This window comes from Dama dama, chromosome X (assembly GCF_033118175.1).
Source record: "Dama dama isolate Ldn47 chromosome X, ASM3311817v1, whole genome shotgun sequence".
Lineage (NCBI taxonomy): Eukaryota > Metazoa > Chordata > Mammalia > Artiodactyla > Cervidae > Dama > Dama dama.
This window is the reverse complement of record NC_083714.1, coordinates 7937975-7950392: the sequence shown is the minus strand read 5'-3', so window position 1 is coordinate 7950392 and position 12418 is coordinate 7937975.

Here is a 12418-nt window from a genome sequence, read left to right as displayed (position 1 = left end):
TGAACACAATTTTAACAGTCCCATGGACCACCCAAAGCTGACCCATTGACTATTCATGGGCTCCAACTTAAGAGCCCTTCTTTTAAATAGTTGAAGAGATTGCCTGTGGGAAAGGAATTGGCCTAGTATTATCAATTTTCATTAGACAGTCTGGATTCAAGTCTTCTCAATTAGCTGAGTTGGTGATATGAAGATATATAATGCCTGTTTTATCAATTTATATAGCTGTTTTAAATGAGATGGTGCTTTCTTAATTAATATCACTATCTAATCTTTTAAGCAAATAAAGCCACAGGGAGATAAATATGGCTTGGTTGAAGAACTTTTGATAATTGTAGTTTTCCTTAGCAAAATGGATTACTTGGTGAGGTAGTGGTTCATAAAACTATTCAAGCAGGATCTGAATGACATCTTGCCCATAATCATATGGGGAATGTTGGACTAGATGATCTCTAAAACCTTGCCCCATCTATGGTCTTTACCAGAGCATAGCTACACGCAAATTTGTAAGGTTAGATGGAGAAGTAATATGTGCTCATGCTCAGTCACTAAGTCATGTCTGACTCTTTGTGATCCAATGGACTGTACCCCACCAGGCTTCTCTGTCCATGGGATTTCCCAGGCCAGAATACTGGAGTGGGTTGCCATTTCCTTCTCCAGGTTCATCTTCCTGACCCAGGCATTGAACCCTGTGTCTTCCACACTGGCAGGTGGATTCTTTACTACTAAGCCACCTGGGAAGCCCAGTGTGTGGTGAAGTGAAGTGAAGTGGCTCAGTCGTGTCTGACTCTTTGCCACCCCATGCACCATAGCCTACCAGGCTCCTCCATCCATGGAATTTTCCAGGCAAGAATACTGGAGTGGGTTGCCATTTCCTTCTCCAAGCACAATGACTTTTATACCTGCTGAGAGATCATGCTATGCTAAGTTGCTCAGTCATGTCCCACTCTTTTGGGACCCCCATGAGCTGTAGCCCGCCAGGCTCCTCTGTCCATGGGATTTCCCAGGCAAGAATACTGGAGTGGGTTGCCATTCCCTTCTCCAGGGCATCTTCCCGACCCAGGGATCAAACCCATGTCTCTTCTGTCTCCTGCATGGGCAGGTGGGTTCTTTACCATTAGTGCCACCTGGGAAGCCCATGGAGCATATTCCAAGGTTTAAAATCCCTTTGCTTATTAACAATCTTAGGGATACACAAAATAGATTGTCAGGCCCAAGGTGGCTGGAAACACATGGCCCCACAAGACAGTATCATGTTGGGTATCCTCGTCAACTTTGAATAGTGTCTTCCTGGGTCTTGGGTTTTCTCTCAGATGCGGGCACGGGCAGCACTTCTCAGTGGACGGGCAGAGATGACCCCTGCAGTGGCTCCCATTCTGCATATCCTCCTGCAATACACCTGGACCACTCCTACTCCCAACAAGAGGCAGAGTCTCTTTCCCCTTCTCCTGACCAGGCCTGGCCCTGCTACTTTCTTTGACTAAAAGACTGTGGCAGAAGTGATACGGGGTAGCTTCCGGGCCTAAGTAGAAGAGGCTTCACAGTTTCTGTACTTACCCTCTTGGAATCCAGTCCCATGGGGAAAAAAAGTTTGGGCTATTTTGCTTGAGAGACCCCACAGAGAGAAAGACCCTGGAGGATGAGATGCCACGTGGAAGAGAATAATAAAACCCAGCTCAGCCAGCACCAACTGCCAGACATGGGACTGAGGCCATCTAGAATGCTTGGGCCTCCTTGGCTATGCACCCAGCTGAATCAAGTCACAAGAGGGACCCCAACCAATACCATGTGGATGAAAGAACACCCCCCAGAGCTCAGCCAATACATCGACTCAGAAATAACAAATCACTGTGATTTCAGGGTGGCTTGGTAAGCAACACTAGAGAGCAGATAACACCTGAGATCCAGCCCAAATCATCCAATGTATGTAAACTCCTGAGAACAACCAGAAACCATGTGAAGAACCCATGTCAAGTGAGAGGGGACAAAACCTCAAGATTGCTAGGACCAACCCTGACCAGAAGCAGATGACTTCCTGAGGTGGGCTGCTGGCCAAAGACCCATGAGCAAGATGTAATCATCAGAAACGATCAGGGAACAAGTGAAATTGATGAGGAAGAACCAGTTGTCATGATCTGTCCTGGCATTTGGGGTGATTATCCTTAGTGTCCCTTTTGCTAATAGTCTTTTCTTCTTACTCTTTCTCTCGTTCTCAATTTAAGAGGTTACGCCTGTGCAGATTGTACTTCACAGCCCATTGACATCAGGATCACGTTAGATTTCCCTGATGTCACCATGTGAACAGGAAGTACTACCATGCAGAAAATGTTCCAGAAAACCCGAAGATGATAACTACAGAACCAGGTGCAGATTCACTGGATCCCATATGGATTCAAAAGTCCACAACTGTCTTTTGATAGAGAAATTGGTCTTTTGATAGTGTATTAACCTTGACTTTTATTCATTTATATCTCTCTTACCCTTCTGACCTTGGACCCCTGCCTAAAGACATATCTTTCTCATATGCAAAATATTATTTATTTCATCCTGACAGCTCCCAAAGTCTTAACTGGTCCCAGCGCTGACTCAAAAGTCTAGAGTCCAAAAGTGAAGTGAAGTGAAAGTCACTCAGTCATGTCCAACTCTTTGTAACCCCATGGACTATACAGTCCATGTATTCTTCAGGCCTGAATACTGGAGTGGGTAGCCTTTCCCTTCTCCAAGGGATCATCCCAGCCCTGGGATCGAACCCAGGTCCCCCGCATTGCAGGCAGATCCTTTACCAGCTGAGCCACAGAGGAAACCCAAGAATACCGGAGTGGGTAGCCTTTCCCTTCTCCAGAAGATCTTCCTGACCCAGGAATCAAACCAGGGTCTCCTGCATTGCAGGAGGATTCTTTACCAACTGAGCTACCAAAGCCACATGTAAATAGCATCTAAATGAGCTGTGTGTCAGACTCGACATCCAATTCGTCCTGAGGCAAACTCCTCTCCAGCTGGAAACTGCTAAAGGAAGCAAGTTCTGTGCTTCCAAAATACAACCACAGGACAGGTAGAGGCTGGACACTGCCATTTCGAAAGGGAGACATCAGAAAGAGCCGACAGGTCAAGAAGGTCTGGCAAAACATTAAACGCAAAGGCTCGAGTATCAGCTTCTTGACCCCAGTGCTCTGCTCACCAGATCCAGCTGAGTGGGAGCCCAGCCTTCCGGACATTCTGCAGGGTCCCTGTCCCTAGGGCTTAGCTGGGCACAGTCCACACAGTAGCTCTAATGGACCAGGGTTGGGTGCCCACAGCTCTTCCAGGCTCCAGTCACGTGCCCATGGCTCGGCCAGTCTGGGGGCTCCGTGGATGGCCCCAGCCCCACAGCTGCACTGGGTATATTCCCTGGGCTGAGGCCCTCTGCCTGGGTCCCTGGCCTGCCCCACCAGTTGGATGGAGATCATCTGGCCTGACGAAACCCAGACGATATCCCCCCGCCTTGGATTAGAGCAGGTAGTGCTGATGATCTCCAAGTAGCCTTTGGGGTCCACCCCAGGTCTTAAAGAATCATCCCACTGTCTCATCTCATAAACTCTGAGAAGTCCCACGGCCTCCCTTCACTCCTTCCTGTCTCCGTCCCCTTCAGTTCCAGCTGGAGTAGCCACAGTCAAGCCAGTCTGCTCATCAAATGCTCCCTCAGCCACACCTTTAGTACTCTCTGCAGAACACGTGTTCCCACTTTTTTTGCGCTATGGGAAGGCTGAGAATTTTCCAAAATGTTAGGTTCTGTTTCCCTTTGGATTAGTCATTCCATATTTAAGTTATTTCTCTGTTTTCAGATTGGACAGTGAGCTTTCAAAGGAAGGCAAGCTGCACCTTCACCAAACATCCAATTTCACGCTTACACATTCGAGCTTCTACAAAACACTAGAAGAACACGAACCCGGGGTGGCCACGTTCTTTGCCATTTTCCAACAGAGAGGGCCTTTCTTCCTCACTTCTGTTCTGCAACCTTATCAGAATGACCTTTACCAACATTCTGCTCACGACCCCTTAGGCCTTCCCTGGGAAGACCGAGGTTCTTCTCTTTAACTTCTGGGTCCTTGTCACTCACCTCCAAACTCTTCCAGCCTCTACTCCCAACAGGGTTCCAAAGCTGCTTCCACATTTTTAAGTATTTGTTACAGCAACACCCCAACTATTCATTAGCAATTTCCTGTCTTAGTCTGTTCAGGCCCCCGTGACAAAATACCATAGGCTGGAAGAGCTTATGAAACACAAATATTGATTTCACTCACTCATTTCCAGCACTGAGGGCTGGAAGTCAAAGATGAGGATATGAGCATGGTCAAGTGGGGGCCCTCTTTGGAATTTCAGACTTCTGGCTGTATCTTCACATGGCAAAAGTCTCTCTCAGACTTCTTTTATGAGGGCACAGTCTCATTCACAAGGGTTCTGCCCTTATGATTTAATCAGTGTCCAAAGGCCTCACCTCTTAATACCAGCACATAGGCCAAAGTCAGCGAAGAATTTCACCAAAGGCAGTTGCCAAGGGTGTGCTGGGCCTCTTCCCAAGGGCCACCGGGCTTCAGAGGAAAGCAGTCATTTGCATCGGTCCATCCAAGGTGAGCCTCTGGATAAACTGAATTTATAATCACAACCTAACCAGAAATGTCACTTATAAGGTAAAAGGCAACTGATCAGATTCAGACATCCAGACTTAGAGAAGAAAGCTCGAATGAACCAGGCAGAAAATGGCCTGGGGCATCGCCTAAGATGTGGAAGTTCACATTCTCACAGAGGAGCAAACAGGTCACTTCCCCAGAGAAATAGGGGCACCTTCCATTTGGCTCCCTGAATCAAAGACAGTAAAAACCTTTCCAGAACAATGAAAACAAGGCAGCATATCTCTCTTTGAAGTGTGAATAAAAGGCAGAACAGACAAAAGGAACACACACAGTAACAGATAACATGAATACACACAGTAAAACCACAGAGACCTGAGCTTGAGCAAACAGTACTGTTAAAAAGGCTTCTCCCTAGGCTTCTGTTTGGAATTTCATCTGGAACCAGAGTGGACAGTTAAAGGGAGTCATACTGTATACACACATCTTGTTGATAATTTAATTGCATAAATATTGGGTAAGCTTTTGTCTGATTTCCACTGTTTGTGATAGTGAAAATGTTTTAAAATTTTAACTGGGCTACAAATGAGATTCGTGATCTCAATAGCAAAAGAACAAGGAAGACTGTGCTAATGTACTAATGCCACTGAAGTGTACACGGAGAAACGGTTATGATGGTAAATTCTGTTATGTGTGTTTTACCACAATTTAAAAACTACTTTTTTAAAAAGAGGAAAAAAAGGACAATGAGATTTCTGGGTGCAGGGAGGAGTAGGGAGCAGCAAAACACCCGAACTCCTCCACTTTTAAAAGCGCAGAAACCCCCGCCACCCCCAGTTCACACATTTCGTGGAACCGGGAGGCACAGACAACGGGCAAACGCAAGAATCCGTCGGACCAGAAGCCACGAGGGCGTGGCAGGGCAGCAGGGCGGCAGGAAGGGTCCCAGGCGTCCCCGGGGCGCACCGACCGGGATCCAGCCCCTCGGGAGCCGGCCCGATGCCGCGTGGAGAGTGCGGTGCGCGGACCCGAGGGGACGCAGGACCGAACCCGAGAGGGGATTTGGAGGTGCAGAGGGCGGAAGCGGCCCAGGCGGCCGCGCGCCGAGGCCTAGCCAGGGGAAGTGGCACGGCGGCGCCAGGAGAGGGCGCCCGAGAGACGGCGCCAGGGCTCAGAGCGGATCTCTTCCAGGACCCGCCCCCCGCCCCTGGGACCCCGCCCCTCGCCCCCGTAGGGTCCCGGCACCGAGAGATGGGGGTTAGAAGAGCCAAGTCGATCCTACCCAGCGAAGCATTTTTGCACGCCAGTGCGGACTTGGAGGCTGGCACATATTCCGCGACTGTCAGCGGTTCCATTCGATGCTCAAAGGATCACTGGTGTGGCCGCGGACAGCCCCTCCCACGCCTTCTCGCCGGTTTCCACAAGTTCAGCGCCCCATCGCTGCACGAGCTGGCGTGTGGGTTCCCCCTCCCACGGGACGTTCCTGCGAGATCAGACGCTTCCCCTGGGCCTCAGGTGGGCAGGGGCGGCTCCCACAAACCCCAGGCCCTGGCCCAACGCAGCTTCTAGCTCAGACAGATGCCTGGTTGGCCTCTTTGGAGTGGTCGCAACCAGGACACCAATAATTTCGAAGGCACAGAGCCGCCCGCCGTCACAGGCCCACAGAGACCTCAGTGCCAGCCATGTAACGACTTCTTCGTGTTCTTTTTAGTCGCAGGGGAGTGGCTGAGCAATTCTCCCTTGATGGGGTACGTACGCTGTTGCCAAAAGGCACAACAGGGGTGTGATGTCGTTGACGGCATCATGAAAAATATATATATATTTTTTCATTTGTATTTGCATCACACACTTAAGCTCATCATTTCTAAATGTACAGTTCAGTAGTGTTACATTTTGTGCAGCCAGGGGCCATGAAACACTAATTCTACATCTGCCCTCCCCCAGCCCCTAGCCCCCCACCCTCCTACATCCTATCCCTATGACTTTGACTACTTTAGGAATCTCATTAAAAAATGGAATCATGTCCTTTTGTAACTGGCTTTGGAGAATATGTCTTTTTCAAGGCTCTTTATATTCCAAACTAGTTTAATTACAATGGAAATTGCAGTTTAAGGCTTGCCTGTAAACTGGATTATAACTATAGATCAGATTGGAAATAAAATACTTTTCTCTCCAAGTAAAAAGGTGAAAAATAAATTTTCAAATACAAGGAAGAAGAAACAAAGAAAAAGCAACAAAAGCCCAACAGGTGTTTTTGGAGTTAAATTCTGTAACATTGGAAATGAACAAAGCTGTGTGTTTCTCCTCAGTGGTGGTCACAGCGAGCAGAATTGGGGGACAGAGGCATGACAACTTTTAATCCATTCAAATTTCAGATATTTGCACCCAAACTTTTTAGGTATCCCTTGTTAATTCTGTTGTTGGTGTGGGAATAAAGACCTATGGATGAGCTGCAAAGGTGTGGGAATTACTGATGAAGGTGATACCAAAAAAGTCCTCCTCCAGCCAAAAGTCAACTGAAGCCTTGTGGGGATGAGGAACAGAACAGAGGCAGTCCTAGTGGGGAGCTTCGAAGTTAGGGCTTCAGTGTCTTTGTAGATACAGAGCTCTTCAGATTCCCTGTTTCCTCTCAGGCTCATTTGGTTAATTTGTGTTTCTCTAGGAGTCTGTCCATTTCATCTAAATTTTCACATCCGTTGGGATCAAATTGTCAGCACGTCTGTCCTCTTTGGGTAACATCTGTGGGTTGAGATGCTGGCTTCTTGTCATTGTTCAGTTGGATTCCTGCCACTCAGACCTTCCCTCCACCAGCCACACCCGCACCGCCCTGACTTCTGGACTGCGGACCACTCCATCTGGTACTTACTCAGTTTCCAAGCCTTGGAGCTGGCTTTGACTCCTCCCTGCCTTCACGGGCTTCCACCGCAGCCACCCAAAAGCTCTGTGAGCCCTGCCTGCTGATTGCCTTGACATTCTTATTACCTGGATGCCCGCAGGGCCTGTTACATGATACCCCTGCTACCTCCCTGGCCCCTAACACTCTCAGAACATCGACCAGAGGGAGTGTGCCATCATCTAAATAACTCTAGATGAAAGTGATTTTCACTTTGACTCCAAAAATCATAACACGCTCTGTATTTCATTCACAGTGAAAGCTAGCATGCTGAAAATGGCCTCTGGGACACACAGAGACACTGGCCCTCATTCCCTCTGTCATCTTCCATTTCCTAGGCCCTACTAGTTCACTCTGCTCCAGCTGCCCTGGTCTCCTTACTGTGCCTCTAACATACCAGGCACCCTCCTGCCCCAGGGCCTTTGCACTACTTCTGGGCTCTCTCCTGGGATGCCCTCCTCAGATCTCTGCATGCCCCCCTCCCTCCTTTGAGACTTTGCTCACACGTCCCTTTCCCAGAGAGTCCCACCATGATGCCCTATGAAAACAGATATCCGTTCTCTCCCCACCCTCTACATTCCATTTGTCCTCTTTTTTATTTTATTTTTTATTTTTATTTTTTTCCATTTGTTCTCTTGTTCTCATCCTCCATCCTGCTCAACACAACTTATTTGTTGCATCTAATGTTCATGTTGTTCATGTTGTATTATTCCTGCCCCCAATGAGCAGGGCAGCTGCAAGAGGACTCTGTTCACCTGGAGCCAAGAACAGGGCCTGGCCACAAGACGCACTTGCTGGGTAGCTGTGGAATGAATGGCTAGAACTTTTCAAGAGGATGACCTCATTCAAGCGTTACAGCAAGTAAATGTTCTCCCTATGTTTCCAATGAGGACATGCACTCTAGAGATGGTGGCTAACTTGCTCAAGGTCCTGGAGGATGACCGCAGAAGACAGATGGATTAGGAGTGTGGGCCCGAGGTAAGCATTTGCAGACTAGACTGACGACGAACTTTTAGCTGGTTTGGGGTATCAGCCACATGGACAGGTGAGGAAAATCTGATGGTTATCAGTTCTGAGATCTGCTGGAGAAGGGATAGGTTACCCACTCCAGTGTTCTTGGGCTTCCCTGGTGGCTCAACTGGTAAAGAATCTGTCTGCAATGTGGGAGACCTGGGTTTGATCCCTGGGTTGGGGAGATCCTCTGGAGAAGGGAAAGGCTACCCACTCCAGTACTCTGGCCTGGAGAATTCCATGGACTGTATAGTCCATGGAGTCGCAAAGAATCAGACACAACTGAGTGACATTCACTTCACTCACTTCACTATCAGTTCTGAGTGGAGCCATCAGGACTTGGTGGAATGGTCACAGAAACAGGGAAACAGCCTGCCCTTGTCTTTAGACTTCATATCCAAGGTCTCTGTTTACAGATATCTAAAGAGCTTAAGTTGGGAGAACTTTTCAACAGAAACAAAAATGGAAATGGAGTCATATTTCATCACAGAAAAATCAAAATTCAATGTATATAAATCTTTGCCAAACACAAAGGCAATGGATGATCCTTGAAAATACTGTGCTAAGTGAGAGAATCCAGACACAAGGACAGATCCCATATGACTCCACTGGTATGAGGTGCCTAGAGTCGTTAGACCCTACACAGAGAGAGGAGGATGGGGGAGGGGGCACGGGCTGGGGGAGGGGGTGTTGGTGTCTAATGGGGACAGAGTTTCCACTGGGGAAGATGGACAGTTCTGGGAATGGCTGGTAAGGATGGCCACACACCGATGTGAACGTACTTAATGCCACCAAACTGGACACTTAGAAATGGTCAAGATGCTAAATTTGATGTCATGTATATTTTATCACAGTTAAAAAAAAAGCCAAAGGCAAATGGCCAAAGGATTCCTTGCCATGTTGTGGTGGTGGCCACGGACTCTTCATGACTAAGCCCCTGGTCTACTGGCCAGAGCCAAGAGCAGAATCAAGGTGACACCTCCCAGGGCTGCTAATCAGCACCCTGCATCGAGTCACTTCTCCATAGTCGGATTAGAGACAAGTCTGGCATCTCCTCTTCTAGCCTGACCAGGGGGGCCCCAAGTGGGGCAAGGGCGGGAGGCCCAGGGCCCCGTGGAGGGCCTCGCCTTGGCCCAGGAGCCCCAGTTTCCCCAAGCACTTAAGCCTCCCGCCTTGGCCCCTTCTCCTTCCTCCCTTCCCCACCGCCTCCTTCTCCAGCTGCTGCTCATTCACATTTTGGCCCCACCCTCCTGGTCTCCAGCTCCCTCCCAAGAACCCCGCCCCTTCTCTCCACCTTGGGTCGGATGCAGGACCCCAGTGAGCTTCCGCCAGGCCTCAGGGAGCACACGTGTGCACCCAGGTGCTAGGGGACTTTCCAGGGCAGTAATCTGCTTTTGGCTAAAACGGGACTTGATCTTCTGTTAGCCCTAATCATCAATTAGCACCCCCACTCTGCAGACGGTTGGGGGGGGTGTCCAGGACTCACTGCTATCACCTCTGCTCCCTCTCCCCCTTCCCCAGGGTCTGGGGGCAGCAGGCGGGATGGGTCAGCTCTGAGGCTCTGGCTGGAGGCTCCCCGGCATGTCTGGATGTCTGGCTGAGATGGCACTTCACATTCACAAGGGGCTTCCCAATGGCACAGCATCGCTGGGAGCACCCCCTCCCCCATCCAACTGGCAGCCCCCTGAGAGGGTGGGGTGGGTGGGGGCAGGCAGGATGGGTCTTCTTCCTTTAGACAGAAGGCAAACCTGGCCTGAGACAGAGGGATCATCCCACCCAAGACCACCCAGCCAGTCCATGGCCTTGCTGGCAACAGGCGGTCCTGCAGCCAGCACTCAGAGGGAGCCCACTTCCAGCTTTCACATTCTCTGATATGCTGATTCTTTGACTCGGGTGGGGACAGGCAGATTGAGCCCCCTGCAATCTAGGCCCGAGAGAAAAGCATGGCCTTGGGAGTTGAAAGAACCTGGGGTGGCGTTCTTGGGATCTGACCTCGTTATATCAAGTGCCATCGAACATGCTCTGTTCATGCTGTAAACAAAAGCCCTGTCGGTTCTTTTGGGCATGGACTCAGAAGGACAATTGCTGAGTCACATGGTAATTCTATTTTTCAATCTTTGGAATTGTCCAACTGTTTTCCACAGTGGCTGTACTATCACCATCTAATTTTAGAATTATTTTATCACCCCCAAGGTATCCCTCTTTCTCTAAGGAATCCCTCTCCATGCCCCTCCTCCCAGCCCCTGGCACCCACCAATCTGCTGTTTCTGTGGGTTTGTCTGTTCTGGGCCTTCCACCATCTGAGATCCTTTGTGTCTGCTCCTTTCAGTTAACATCATCTTTTCGACGTTCCTTCATGTTGTAACATGTGTCATGATTTCATCCCTTGTTATGACTTTATAATATTCCAGTGCGTGGATATACCACATTTGGTTGGGTGTCCATTCACATGTTGATTGACTTTGGGACAGTTTGACCTCTTGCGAATGATGCTGCCCTGAACATGCGTATTTGCCTTCTTGTGTGAAGACAGGCAAGGCTGGAGAATCGAGCGATTTCTAAGTAACTGGTGCCCCTGCCAAGTGCTCAGCCAGCGGCAGCCAGACAGTAGTGGGTGCAACGGGATGGCAGAGGCAGCCTGTCTGGAACGTTCTGCGGAGAGGTTTGCTTTCGAAGGCACGTCTAGAGGAAGTCCTAGTCAAGGGCAGTCCAAGGAAAGTTGTGAATTCAAGGGAGGGAGAGTTGGACAGGTGGGGCCTGTGGGCACCCTCAGGGGCTTCAGGAGGGCTGCTGGGGGGCCTGGATGAGCCCCCTGGTGACCAGGGGAGCTGCAGCTCATGGGGAGCAAGGTAGGAGGGGCAGGGAGAGCTGGATGGATGGTGGGATATCCATCCCTTCCTGGGGAAGTAGCCCCAGTGGTGCAACTTGTAGCCACCTGGTCCCTCAACGCGGCCTGACCCTCCAGGAGGCTCCAGGTCCTGGCCCAAAGTTGCTTGGGGAGGAGCCGCTGTGAAAGGCGGGGCTGGGCTCTGGACTGAAAAGCCCGCTGCTTGGGCCTGCCTGGCCTAGAGCAGGCGCTGGATGGTAGAAAGGAAGAGAGGACAGGGAAACAGGAGCGAGGGCCCAAAGCGGCCCCCGCAGCACCCTGGCTCAGAGTTTGGCTCCCAGCAAATTCCTCTGAGCCACCCCCATGGGCTCACCCAGGAGCCAGCAGGCCCAGCGCTGGGGGAGGAGGAGGTCTAAGTCCCAGGCCCAATTAAGAGATCAGATGGTGAAGAGTTTGGGGGCTTTTAAGGTGAGGAGGCCTGGGCTGATCCCACAGGCTGATATAAAGCGCTGTGGCCCCCTGGGCAGTGCCAGGGCTGGCGGGCATCAGGGACAGGGCTTTACAGAGCCATGGCCCACGAGTGGGGCCCCCAAAGGCTTGCAGGTGGGCAGCCACAGGCCAACTTTGAGGAGAGCACCCAGGGGAGCATCTTCACCTACACCAACAGCAACTCCACCAGAGGTGAGCAAGCAGGCTGGGTCGGACTGGCTGGAACAGCCCTCCAGGGACACAGGCCCAAGTGGCTGTGAGCGGTGTGCTGGCTGGCCACCCCTCCACCCCAGAGAGCCTCTGTACCCCATTGCTCCCCTTAGCTTTTATGATGCCATGAATGGGGGAGGGGTCCTTTCTGAATACAAAAGGAAAGAAAGAAAGTGAAGTCGCTCACTCATGTCCAACTCCTTCTGACTCCATGGACTATAGCCCACACCAGGCTCCTCTATCCATGGGATTCTCCAGGCAAGACTACTGGAGTGGGTTACCATTTCCTCCTTCAGGGGATCTTCCTGACCCAGGGATCGAACCTGGGTCTCCCGCATTTCAGGCACTTTACCATCTGAGCCACCAGGGAAGCCCCTAAGG